At 47.5% G+C, this 14,336-nt stretch overlaps 1 protein-coding gene across 2 annotated transcripts in view; it reads left to right on the plus strand.

Moving 5' to 3' along the window:
- The window catches only part of PIGG (phosphatidylinositol glycan anchor biosynthesis class G (EMM blood group)), a 686,115-nt gene that overhangs the window by 70,374 nt on the left and 601,405 nt on the right, over positions 1-14,336 (plus strand). Inside the window, exon 1 of one of the 2 annotated variants that reach the window (XM_075352635.1) lies at positions 4,020-4,370. The exons of the other annotated variant lie outside the window; for it this stretch is intronic. The gene's annotated coding sequence lies outside the window, so the exon portion shown is untranslated. Of the gene's footprint in view, positions 1-4,019; positions 4,371-14,336 lie in introns of those variants that run through there. 2 annotated transcript variants of the gene reach the window in all.

Below are 14,336 nucleotides of genomic sequence, written 5' to 3' on the forward strand. Positions count from 1 at the left end.
CACCCTTCTCCTCTGATTTCTGTTGCATGTGCCATGACACATGCGACAGAAAACTCCTCCCCAGGCCCTGCCAAGTCACCCCCTATAACCCCACCGGTGTTCCCCGGTGTCTCATGGTATCTGTGCAGCGTTGATCCCCCGCGGCCCCCTCCTTCACAATAGACGCTGCCGAATGCACAGAGCGGCTGTCAGCTCAGCTTCCTGTGTTCAGACACAGTGAGTGGTGGTAACCATGCATCTGTAAGCTACTGCAATGCCCTACTCATGAGATAAGGAACATAGTTGATCAGGAGAGCTATACTACATTTCCAAATGGAGGCATTTGATTTTATAATTGCCCTGCTGAACGACTACCAAACATGAGAGTGCGTTATACGCCACAAGAAAACATGTCTAAATAGCGAGCTCTGTTTAATATTCATTCAGCTGGATAACTGGACTTAAAGGGGTATTCCATCTCCAAGATCCTATCCCCAATATATAGTAGGTGGAATAGCAATAATATCAGCAAATACCAGTATTTGGAAATGTAGAATAGTTCTCCTGATTAGGCATGCCCTTACCTCATGAGCAGGGCATTGCAGCTTTGGTAGAAACAGTTACGACATGGACTCTGCTGCTGTGGACCCGGGGAAAGTGGGTGCAGATTCATTGCACCCACACTCCTGACATGGAGGGTCTGCACTCCTAGAAAATTGGGGATACGTTCCCTGAGCGTGCCCTCCCCCCATATTTTAGACGGTCCAAAGTCGTTGTAGGACCCCCTTATTTTTTTTTCCTTACAATAAATTGGTGAAAGAGGGAATGTTTTGGGGAGTGTTTTTTGAAATACATTTTTTTTGTCTATTTTTTTTGTTAGTACTTACAGTTTGTGATGTCGGGTATCTGATAGACGCCATGACATCACAAACTGCTGGGCTTGATGTCAGGTGACCTTACAGCTAGTAGCAACCCCATTTATTACCCAGTTTGCCACTACACCTTCGAACGGGATGAGCTGGGGTTAAGCGCCAGGATTGGCGCATCTAGTGGATGCGCCACTTCAGGGGCGCCTGCGGCCTGCTATTTTTAGACTATGAAGTGCCAATAACTATGGACCTTCCCACCCCTGAGAATACCAGACCACAGCTGTCCGCTTTACCTTGGCTGGTGATCCATTTTGGGGGGGACCCTACCTTTTTTTGTAATTATTATTATTTATAAAATAATTATAAAAAAGAGCCTGGGATGACCTCCATATTGGATCCCCAACCACGATAAAGCTGCCAGCTGTGGTTTTCAGGCTACAGCAGTCTGCTTTACCCTAGCTGGCTATCAAAAATGGGGGGGACCCCACGTCTTTTTTTTTTAACTATTTTTTTTTTTTAAATAAAAAAAAAATTAATGGGCTTCCCTGTAATTTGATTGCCAGCCAAGGTAACACTGGGCAGATGGGGGTGGCAACCCGTAGCGGTCTGCTTTAACAGCGCTGAGAATCAAAAATACCGTGGGGCGCTACGTCTTTTTTTTTTTTAATGATTTATTTTTACAGCACTGTCATGTCAGGCAATCAAAATACAGGGAAGCCCATTTTTTTTTTTTCTTAGTTATTTAAATACATAAATAAAAAAAAAAAATATATGGGCTCCCGCTGCATTTTTTGTATTGCTAGATAAGGGTAATCCAAGCAGCTACTGGCTGCTAACCCCCACTGCTTGGTGTTACCTTCACTGTCAATGGAAAATCCAGGGAAGCATTTTGATGGCTGCCCCCAACCCCCAGCTTCCTATTTGTACCCGGATGGGAACTAAAAATATAGGGAAGCCTTTTTTTAATTATTTCATGAATTTCATGAATTTAAAAAAAAAAATAAAATATAAAAAGACGTAGGCTTCGCCCCATTTTTGTGTCCAGCCGGGTATAACTAGGGAGCTGGGGATTGGAATCCACAGCACAGGTTAGCCCGAGGTTTCTGGGCTCCTCTGCTGCGAATTGCAGTCCGCAGCCGCCCCAGAAAATGGCGCTCTCATAGAAGTGCCATCATCTGGCGCTATATCCAACTCTTCCAGCTGCCCTGGTGACGGTGGCACGCTGGGTAATTAGGACTTAATACTAGCTTTGTTTTACTAGCTAGTATTAAGCCAGAGATTCTTAATGTCAGGCAAGTTTGACCTGGCCATTAAGAATCTCCAATAAAGGGTTAAAAAAAAAAAAAAAAAAAAAAAACCCAGAAAAAAATACTTTAATAGAAATAAATACACAGACACCATTAGAGACTCCATGTTTATTACTCCCTGTCAGCCCTCCACGATCCTGCTCTTCTGTCTTCTTTCTCCTTCAACCCATGCAGCTCTGCTACATCAGGCTTCACTGCATGGGAGAAAGACGCTGGTGCCCCGTGCAGAAATCACTCAGTGAGAGTGACCACAGGCTGCCGGCGGTTAGCGGTGATTTCACTGCTCACAGCCAGGTTGCCATAGCAACGGTGCTCCGATCACGTGATTCCCGGTGCCGCTATTCACCGGCTGTGACAACCAGTCCTTGCATGTGGGCTGACTCTGTAAAGAGCGCCCCATGCAGGAACGGGGAGTCGTTCGTGTGCCAGAGCATGTCGCCGGTACACGGAGAAACAATCACCGCGTACTGGAGAGATGCACTGACAGGACCTAGGACAGAACATGACGTCTAGCCATGTGACCAGTCTGTAGCCAATGAGATAATAGATACGTGACTGGTCACATGGCTATTTTGACGTCACGATAGGTCCTGTCATCACTGCTGGTAACCGAGAGGACGCAGCGATTACCGATGGAAAAGCTGCGGGAGAGAGTGCAAGACGCATCGTGGGCACCGGTAAGTGTTATGGCAATGTTGATTAACTGTATGTGTACATTTATAATGTGTTTTTATGTGTTTGTGATTGCCTCCCATTGTTTTCAATGGGGTTCGAGAGGTTCGTCGAATGGCTTGTCGAACGGGGCACCGTTCGACAAACCGAACTCGAACTCTAGGGGGGTGGCTCATCTCTATTAAAGACCTGTTGCATTGTTCTCTTATCTGTACATTCAACCCCTGCCTTGTGTAATCCGGTGAGTCAGAGGCAAATCACATGTGTTATGGTGTTAGAATCTTAGATAGAAGAATGTGTATTCAATGCATTATACGTTGTAATTCTACACATTAGTGCCGTCCTTGCTTTGCTTGTATAGATCAGATTCTGTCTGTGCGAAGCAGCTGCAGGTGACCTTTGCCCTAGATTCTCAATACAACTGCATCTATGTTAATGTTATGCTATGTTAACACCTTATTTAACTATGTACTGACTGTACACTTTCTGTTATAGTTTTTACCCGTATTCACTTTGTATCCTGGATATTCTGTATGCACCGTGTACTCTGTATATCCTGCAAACAAGTTCATGTTACCAGCTAATAAATCAAGACTACGGAACTCCTACAGTCTGTTTATTGGAAATATGAACGAGGGTTTAGCTGTATGCCAGAGATTTACAGTGTTACGTGAAAGGCAGAACAGTAAAAACGGATACTGACCACGGGCAGTAGTTGAAGAGACTGCATGGGACTGCTATCACCCATGCTGCACCGCATTTGGGTACTACAGCAACCGCCATACAGCCGCAGTGAACAATAGAGCAGCCCTCCCCAGCAAGCACTACACCTTTCCCACCACACAGGAACCCATTCACGCATAAACTCAATTTTCCCGCCCAAGTTCTCAGCAATCCGCAGCTGAGCACACAATGTCTGCGTCCCGGGCATCCTCAGTCAGGACAAGGTCCCGAGCAAGCTGATCCATCAAGTCTTCAGTGAAAGACGTCGCTGCTCTCGTTCGTGCAGAAGCTGAGGCCGCAAAAGTAAAACCCTCCTTCGCTGCACACAAGATGCAACTAAAGCTAAGAAACAGATCGAAAAGCAGAAAGAATACACTTGCTAGCAGAACAAGCAGCTGAGAAAGCACGCCTGCAGGCCATTCTAGAAAAACTTATAGCAGAAAAAGGAGGCAGCAGCGGCAATAGCCAAAGCAAAGTTCCTGGAGGCCGTGGGAGTATCCTGAATCCGAAGAACTCAGCAATGTACTTGCACCAGATGTAGAGCAACAGGATACAACCCAACGCGTCTCCGAGTATGTCCACCAGCATCCTGAAATAGATGACAACCCTGATCCATGACACCGATCAGCCTATACCAACTACCAGAGATCCCATCCCGAACTGCAGTACTGTAAAGCAAGAAAGTATGCAACAGATCTACATCGACCACAACTACAGTTCTACAGAACAGAAGGTACCACCTCTGTTCCGAATTAGAGGGACACCCTTCGCTTCAGAACGGTATTATGCAGACTACCCTGAGACTGAAGCTCCTAAAAAGGTATGATGTCGCACCACACATGCAGCACACCAGCTCATTATGGCACTAACCAAGCCACCATGGACTTTGCAAAGTTCTTTGCTCGGCGAGAGCTGGTCAAAAGGACTTGTAAAGTTCACCGATCGTGCTGAGATTTACAGGTCATGGTGAGCCTCCTTCCGGAATGCCATCAAAGACTTGAGTCTTTCTCCTAGTGAGGAGTTAGATCTCTTTGTAAAGTGGCTCGGAAGTGAATCTGTTGAGCATGCCAAATGACTAAGAGACATTAATACAAATAATGCAGCCACTGGGCTTACGTAAGGTATGGTAGACTTGAATGTTACGGATCCATAGAAGCCATAGAAAATGCTTTATACCAAAGAATTGATGGTTTCCCTAAGATAGGGCCTAAAGGTTATCAAAAAACTTAGAGAACTGAGTGATTTGTTGATAGAGCTACAGGATGCTCAGGAGGAAGGAGATTAGCCTGCATTAGCTTTCCTGGACACTGCCAGGGGAGTTAATCTGATCGTGAAGACACTTCCTTACAACCTACAAGAAAAATGGGTCACATGTGGTTCACGGTACAAGCAAACCCATAACGTGCAGTTTCCTCCTTTCACTGTATTTGTAGATTTCATTATTCAACAAGCTAAAAAGTCAGAAATGACCCCAGTTTTGACTTCACCCCGTCATGTCTCACTAACCTCAGTGTCAAACTCAGTAGGACACCCGTGGCAGTCCATAAAACTAACATTGTTTCCACAGGACCTTCTCAACATGCTAGTAAGCCACCTCCAGAAGAGAACAGACCTCAAGATGTCAGTAAGCAGTGTCCCCTACACAGGAAACCCCATCCTGTACTAAAATGCAGAGCCTTCAGGGAGAAGTCTTTAGAAGATAGCAAAGATCTTCAAGGAAAAACAGCACTACTTCAAATGCTGTGCTACAACATCGCACCTCGCCAGGAACTGTGCAGCTAGCATGAAATGTGCAGAATGTAGCAGCATGGATCACAATACAGCCTTACACCCTGGACCACCCCCACGATTGTTGTCGCAAAAAGAGGAGTGCAATGCAAAGCAGAAGGATACTGATGTGCACTCCCCTGAGGTCACCTCTCAATGTACCGAGATCTGTGGAGGACCCGTAGGATGAAGATCCTGTTCAAAAACCTGCCTTGTCAGAGTTTACCCAGCAGGCCATAGGGACAAAGCGATCAAGATATATGCAATCATGGATCACCAGAGCAACAGGTCGCTAGGCACATCTATCTTCTTCGACAACTTCAGCATTGTAGGCCTCGGTTCTCCCTACTCCTTGAAGACGTGCTCAGGTACAGTTGAGACGGCGGGAAGGAAAACTACTGGATACAGAGTGGAGTCTGTAGATGGCCAGATTTGTCTATCGTTACAGACCATACTGGAGTGCAATCAGATTCCCGACAACGGGTTGAGATACCTTCACCAGAGGTAGCAACTCATCACCCCCATCTGAAGCGTATAGCTCACCCGATACAAGAGTTGGACCCAGAAGCTACCATTTAGCACTCCTCTGCCTTGCCCTGTCTCAGTTACTTCCAACGAAGAACAGGCTTGTGAAGGCAAACACAACCACATAGGGTGTACAGTCTTACACAGGACAAAAAGGAAGACAACAAGACAGCGATGTCCATAGAAGACAGGATGTTCTTGGACACCATGGATCGAGAAGTAGTCAAAGACAAATCGAACAGTTGGGTCGTACCACTACCATTTCGACCTCGGAGACGACGCCTACCCAACAACAGGGAAATGGTCTACAGTCGCTTCCATCTCCATCAAGCACATACTTCAGAGGTCACTAGAGACAAAAGAACACTTCTTCACCTTCATGGAGAAGATCTTATAGAACAACCATGTAGAAGGTCGGACCCGCAATTCAAAACTCTCAGGAGTGTTGGTACTTACCTATCTTTGGTGGTAACATAAAGAGTGGTATTCGACTTGAGCGCCAAATGTGAAGACGTCTCGTTGAATGATGTCCTGCTGTCAGGCCCAGACCTCAACAACAGACTTCTAGAAGTACTACCTCCGTTTCTGCAAGGATACGGTGGCATTTATGGCTGATATACAACAGACGTTCCACTGTTTTCTCGTCAAAGAAGAAGAACACAAACTATTTGAGGTTCTTCTGGTATCGCGACAACGACCCCGATAAAGACATCGCAGAGTACCGGATGTGGGTATACATCTTGGAAACAGTCCTTCCCCGGCAGTCGCTATCTACGGCCTCCGAAATTCTGCCAAAGAAAAGTACGGGTCAGATGTCAGATCTTTCGTAGAAAAAGACTTCTACGTAGACGACTGCCTGAAGTCCACACCAACAACTGAGGCTGCAATCAGTCTCCTAAAAAGAGCTCAAGAAATGCTTGCTCTGTCCAACCTGAGGTTGCATAAAATTGCCTCCAACAGCTGAAAATTGATGGAAGCCTTTCCCTCTCAAGACTATTCCAACAATCTAAAAAGGACTTAGACCTAGGCATTAACTCCCTCCTCATGCAGCGGAGCCTAGGATTGCTTTGGGATTTGAAGACTGATGCGTTCACATTTCAGATCAACAAAGATGAGAAACCCTTCACACACAGAAGAGTTTTCGTGAATAGCTTGTACGACCCATTGGGTTTCGTGGCTCCAGTAACCATCCAAGTAAAGATGATGCTAAGGGACTTCACCCATGAAACATCTGATTGGGATAACCCACTTCCAGCAGAAAAAGCAAACTTGTGGAAAGAGTGGAGGAAGTCCCTCAAAGCCGTGACCGGCCTTCGTGTAAAACGATTGTATGATCCTGTGCCATCCACAGAAGTCAAAACACAAAAACTTTGTCGTCTGTGACGCATTAGTCAAAGCGATCACAGCAGTAGCGTTCCTCAAAACCATAGATGCAAATGAACAGAGTCACATCGGGTTCGTTATGAGCCGGACAAAACTGGCGCCACACCTTGAACACACAATACCCAGACTTGAGCTCTGCGCTGCCGTGCTCGCAGTTGAACTGGCCGAATGTCTCTCAGAAGGGATGAATCTGGAGATCAAAGACGTTGAGTTTTATACAGACAGCAAAGTTGTACTCGGGTATATCTGCAACGAAACGCGACGCTTCTATGTTTACGTCAATCGGGTACGGAGGATAAGAAAATCCACTTGCTCTAGTCAATGGCACTATGTGTCTACAAACCACAATCCTGCAGACCATGCGACTAGATCCATTGCACCAAGTCATCTGAAAGACACTACATGGTTCGCAGGTCCTGCCTTCTTGTACCGTTCGATGCCCGACATCAGAGAGTCTGATACATTCGAACTAGTGGACCCAGATGACGATGAAGAACTTCATCCTCAGGTGTCCGTCCTACATACAGTGACCCTGTCATCACCTCAAATCTCATCGATTCAGCAGGTTCTCGACTTGGAAGTCACTCGTTCGAGCCATCGCTTTTCTACTTCATGTACCTCAGTCCAACAAGATAACACTACCTACAAGTCAGAGAGCTTGTAGAGGATGGCATGACGGCAAGCATGCGTTCACCGCTTCTAACCTGGAAAGAGCTAAGATTGCAATACTCCGCGTTATACAAAATGAAACTTATACCAGAGAAAGAAACAACCTCAACAAGGTACAACCCATTCCCAGAGACAGCGGCTTGAAGAAGCTCGACCTGTTCGTTGATCAAAACGGACTGCTGAGGATTGGCGGTTGCCTTCAAGAAGTAGGGGTAGAAGTTTCAGAGAAAAACCCAATAATAATCCCTGGACTTCATCATGTCACCTCTCTGCTCATTCAGCATCATCATGTCTTAGTGAAACATGAAGGTTGTTTGTTTACGGAAGGGAATCTACGAGCAACTGGACTATGGATAGTCAGAGCGAAGAGAAATGTGAGCAAACTCATCTTCAACTGTGTTACGGGTCGCAAACTTCGTGGCATGTTAAAAAATAAAAAAATCAGAAGATAGACAATCTGCCACCCGACAGACTTGGTACTGAACCTCCCTTCACCAATGTCGGGTTAGACGTGTTCGGCCCTTGGTGTGTGGCCACCCGACGCACTAGGAAGATACATGCTGAAGCAAAGTGCTGGGCTGTTCTATTCACTTGTCTATCCATCAAAGCTGTCCAACTCAAGGTAATCGAATCTATGAACATTTCAAGCTTCATAAATGCTCTTCGATGCTTCATCGCGATTAGAGGCCCTGTGAAGCATATTCGTTCTGATAGAGGCACAAATTTTGTTGGAGCGGCAAGAGAACTCCAAATCCCTTCCAATCTGGACACTGTTAATGTAGAAAGGTACCTAGGTGAGCAAGGGTGCACCTGGACTTTCAATCCGCCACATTCCTCACACATGGGAGGAGCCTGGGAAAGAATGATAGGGGTAGCATGCAAAATATTAGACTAATTCTTACAAGCGAACACCAGACTTACACACGAAAGTTTGACTACATTCCTGGCCGAAGTTTCAGCTATCATGAATGCTAGACCGCTGACAACTCTTCCTGGTGATTCTGGAGATCGACTGTCCTTACTCCCACTATGCTACTCACGCAGAAGACTCGTGTTCAAAATGCTCCAGCTGGAGAATTTAACGACAAGGACCTCTATAGACGACAATGGAGGCAAGTGCAAAGTGTAGCCAATGTCTTTTGGGACAGACAGAAAAGGCAGTACTTCTACACTTTGCAAACCAGGACGAAGTGTCAGGAAGACCACCCAAACCTCAAACCTGGGGATGTTGTACTTGTGAAGGACAGTCAAGCACATCGGAATGAGTGGCCACTCTGTCTAGTCACCAAACCTTTTCCCAGCAAGGATGGGAAAGTACGTAAGGTCGAGGTCAGAGTGTGCAAGCTTGGGGAGAACAAATTGTTCTCCAGGCCTGTAACCGAATCGTGTTACTGTTTTCCCCTAAAGAACCAAGTAGTGTCATCTATTCACGCCACGCGGGGAGTGTTCTGCCATGTATGGCAGCCTGATAATCTCATTCATTGCAATTTGTTACAACCACTAGAGGTCATTGTTACCCTTTGTATTGTTGAGTTTCTCTTTAAGCTAAGTGTATTCTGGGTAAAGAAACGCCCCCTTTGTACCCTGAGGAGAAGCCTGCAGCCATTTTCTTCTTGGATTTGTTAGGAAAAGACCTGTTGCATTGTTCTCTTATCTGTACATTCACCCCCTGCCTTGTATTATCCAGTGAGTCAGAGGCAAATCACAAGTGTTATTGTGTTAGAATCTTAGATAGAAGACTGTGTATTCAATGCATTATGAGTATGGTATGTGTGCACGTTGGGTTCTGTGCAGTGGAGAAGAATGCACCCTCTAAAACTGTAAACACCGCGTTTGTAAAAAGAAAAAAAAAAAAATGCATTCAAAACGCATGCGTTTTGGATGCATTTTTTACAGTGCGGTCCCACGGCAATTGAGCTCTGCTATATGCCCGCTGACAGCAGACACACAGTCGCGCAATGAGAATGAACGTCACCTGACTTCATTGCCATACCGCGGCGCTGTGTGTCGCGTCCTGATTAGCGGTCACCAGTGAAGGACTCACTGGTGACTGCAAATCCCCTCAGTGACTGAACTGAGCAGCGCGATCACCGCTGCCGTCACTCAGGTTACCAGCGGCAACAGCTGGAGTCCTCCACCTGAGAGCGGTAGCCGCGGGTAACCTGAGTGATGTCATTGCTGATCATGCAGCTCACTTCAGTTGCTGCGTGGAGCTGACAGAGAGCGGTCTGGTCTGTGGTCGCTCCTGTCAGCTTCATGTAGCAGAGCTGAGAGAGTCGTGGGACGTCGTGTGGATTACGCCGGACCTGGATGGGTGTTTGGGGATTGATAAAGTGGTGAAAGAGGGTGGGTTTTTTTGTCTTTTGTTCCAAATAATGACATTTTTGTGTACTCACCGTAAAATGTCTTCCTTGGAGCCTTTCATTGGGGGACACAGACAGTGGGTATTATGATGTCTCCAGGGAGGCGTGACACTAGATATGCAAAAGTGTTAGCTCCTCCCCCCACAGCATATACCAGGGGTCTCAAACTCGGCTGGGTGTATGGCCGCACAGAGGATAAAATAATTTGGGGGGGCCGCATTCTTTGCAGGACAAAGTGATATTTTTATTGGTACCATATATATATTTTTTACACACCTTTGGATGACTGATTTTCAACATTTTTCACTTGTTTATTATAACAAATGTGCACATTCTTTGGTTAAATCTAAAAAAAAAAAAAAAAAATTTCGATAAAAAAAGTCATGCCTTATTTTGTTTTGTTTTTTTACATTTTATCCCTTTCTTGTAACTAATAGTGTTACAATTATCACTACATAGAAATTTTGGCCAACATCTTTTAGTAATGTTCCCTATCCTATAGACATGTGCCCACCTTGTCCCCATCCTATAGTCATGTGTCCACCTTGTCCCCATTCTATAGTCATGTGCCCACCTTGTCCCCATTCTATAGTCATGTGCCCACCTTGTCCCCATTCTATAGTCATGTGCCCACCTTGTCCCTATTCTATAGTCATGTGCCCACCTTGTCCCTATTCTATAGTAATGTCCCCATCCTGTAGTAATGGGTGGTGGGGGCAGTGGCGGCGGGTGAAAAGGTGATAATTTACCGATCACTCTCGGCTTCCACCCACAGATTCCTGAGTGAAACTGAGGGGGCGGTCTCTGGCTCCAGATCCACAGTGATTGGACAGATCGGTCACAAGGCCGGTCTCTCCAATCAGAGCTGGGGGCGGGTGAAACAGAGGTCACCCAGCTCCAGCCAATGATCGGTGCTACAGCTGCACTGATCAGGGCTGGATTTCAATGTTACAGCCATTTTCAATGGCTGAAACATTACAGTGGCTGTGATTGGCTGACGAACGCCGCACAGCCAATCACAGCCTCCGTAGGTCCGGGGAGGAGACACCACCCCTCCTGAGGTCCCCTCCTCCTCGAATCTAAGGTATTTGCTATTTGCAATGCAAACAGCGATCGCAGCCACCGGGGCTGTGATTTCGCCATGACGTAGTGGGTATGTCATGGATCCTTAAGTACCAGGGAGCCATGATGTACCCAGTACGTCATAAGTCGCTAAGGGGTTAATGTGCCATCCTTCACATACACAAAAAATAAAAAAAAACACCATTCTCCTCACCTGTCCCGCACTCCCTCGGCTCCTCATCTCTGCTTCTTGCTGTCTGCAGGCCATGCCCCGGTGACTATCGCGGCCAGTACAGGGGCTGCAGCCCCTGGCAGCGATTTAGGTCAGATCAGATGGTTGTTTTACCAGCGCTGTGCGCGCACAGTCCTTGCCTCTGAGAACGCAGCGCCGGCAAGACACTCATCTAACAAAGTGTAGACAGTGGCTGCGGCCCCTGCCGCGATAGTGAACAGGGGCACGGGCTTGGGGGCCGCACAAAGCAGCCCGACGGGCCACATGCGGCCCGCGTGTTTGAGACCCCTGGCATATACCCTAGCTAGGCAGGAAACTAGCTCAGTTTGGTGTAAAAGCAGTAGGAGAAGGACAACCAAAACCACAAGGGTGGGAGCTGTGTCCCCCGATGAAAGGCTCCAAGGAAGACATTTTACGGTGAGTACACAAAAATGTCCTTTCCTTTCTCGCCTTTTCATTGGGGGGCACAGACAGTGGGACGTCCCAAAGCAGTCCCTGGGTGGGAACTGAACTATTAACAGTGTATAACATCAGACTAAGAGCTGACTAATGACTGCAACTGCAGTGAACATATATCAAAACACTATAAAAAAAAACAACAAAAAACCACGATCAGTGGCCACTTATAAATGGGCCACTGCTGCCTGAAGGACTTGTCTTCCAAGAGCAGCATCCACGAAAGCATGCGTATACACTCTGTAGCATTTTGTAAACGTGTGCACACTGGACCAGGTAGCGACCTTGCAAAGTTGGGCCGCCGAAGCCTGATGGCGGATAGCCCAGGAAGCACCCACTGCTCGCGTAGAGTGGGCCCGCACAGATTGAGGAGGAACAACACCTCGTGTTTTGTAAGCCTCACAGATGGCAGTCCTAATCAATCGAGAAATCGTGGATTTAGAAGCCGGATTGCCCTTTTTGTGTCCGTGTGAGAGGACGAAGAGGGCATCGGACTTGCGCAACGGCGGTGTTCTGGAGATGTAGATCCGCAGAGCCCTGACAAGATCTAGAGTGTGAAGGGCTTTTTCAAAAGAGTGGACAGGGACCGGGCAGAATGACGGCAACACAATGTCCTCGTTTAAGTGGAAAGAAGATACGACCTTCGGGAGAAAAGCTGGAGAAGGCCGAAGGACCACCTTATCATGATGGGAAAATTAGGTAAGACTTCTAGGACAGTCGTTGAAGAGGGATTTCTCTCAGAGGTTCGAAAGGAGGAAGCTGAAGGGCTCCGAGAACCAGATTCAGATCCCAGGGATCTAAGGGGTGGCGATAAGGAGGGACCAAATGCGCCACCCCTTGAAGAAAAGTACGGACCTGAGGGCGAGAAGCCAGCCGCTTCTGGAAAAATTTTGACAAGGCAGAAACTTGTCCTTTTAGGGTACTGAGAGCTAGTCCCGAGTCCAGACCGTCTTGCAGAAAGGCAAGAACATTAGGGATCGAAAAGGTAAGGGGCGACCGATGACTGTCACACCAGGAAAGATAGGTCTTCCAGGTCCTGTGGTAGATGCTGGCGGAGGAGGGCTTCCGAGCAGTAAGCATGGTATGAACTACCTTAGAAGAAAGACCTGATTTTGCTAGAATCAAGGATTCAAGCGCCATGCCGTCAAATGCAGCTGTGTTGTATTCTGGTGGAATATTAGACCTTGCGATAGAAGATCCGGGCGGTCGGGAAGACGCCAGGGAGTGTTGCCGAGCAGTTGGAGAAGCTCTGGGTACCAGGCTCTCCTGTGCCAGTCCGGGGCCACAAGGATCACCGGGATTCCCTCCGCTTTGATTTTCTTGATTACTCTCGGAATGAGAGGAAACGGAGGGAAGATGTAGGGTAGGCGGAAAGACTAGGCCGTCGGAGCCGAGCGCTAGCGGGTCTCTCGACCGAGATATGAAGGGACGTATTTTGGCATTCATTCGAGACGCCATGAGGTCCACATCCGGGAGTCCCCAACAAAGAGTGATCTGATGGAACACTTCGTCGTGGAGGGACCACTCCCCTGCCGCTAGACCTTGCCTGCTGAGAAAGTCTATGGCCCAATTGTCTACCCCTGGGATATGGACAGCTGAAATAATGGGGATGTGCTTCTCTGCCCAAAGAAGAATCCTGGATACCTCCTTCATCGCTGCCTTGCTGCGAGTTCCTCCCTGACGGTTGATGTAAGCCACGGCCGTGGCATTGTCTGACTGGATCCGAACAGGGAGGCCCAATAGTAAGGGTTGAAAATTCTGAAGGGCCAGAAATATAGCTCTGATCTCCAGAACATTGATGTGCAGAGAGCGCTCAGAAGGAAACCAGCGTCCCTGAACAGTGTGGTGGAGAAACACCGCCCCCCAGCCTATCAGGCTGGCATCCATCATGACTACTTGCCAGTGGACCGGGCGGAAGGACTTCCCTTGAGATAGCGATGAGGCTTGAGTCCACCAGACGAGGGAGCTGAGCGCAGACCGAGATACACGGACTGACCGGTCTAGGGAAGCTGGATTCTTGTCCCAGGAGGATAGAAGATCCAGTTGTAGAGGGCGCAGATGGAATTGGGCAAAGGACATGGCTTCTATGACCGCCACCATCTTGCCTAACACTCTCATTCCATTCCGAAGGGATGTGTGACGGCGAGAGAGGAGGGATTGGGCGGCCCGGATCAGGGAACCTCTTGTCCTCTGGAAGAAAAACCCAGGACTGAGCCATGTATCAGCATACCTAAAAAGGTGATGCGCTGATGAGGAATGAAGGATGACTTGTTGAAGTTGATAAGCCAGCCTAGCCTTGACAGCGTGTCTAGGCAAATCTGCACGCTTT

The sequence above is a fragment of the Anomaloglossus baeobatrachus genome, chromosome 1 (assembly GCF_048569485.1).
Source record: "Anomaloglossus baeobatrachus isolate aAnoBae1 chromosome 1, aAnoBae1.hap1, whole genome shotgun sequence".
NCBI classification, from domain to species: Eukaryota; Metazoa; Chordata; class Amphibia; order Anura; family Aromobatidae; genus Anomaloglossus; species Anomaloglossus baeobatrachus.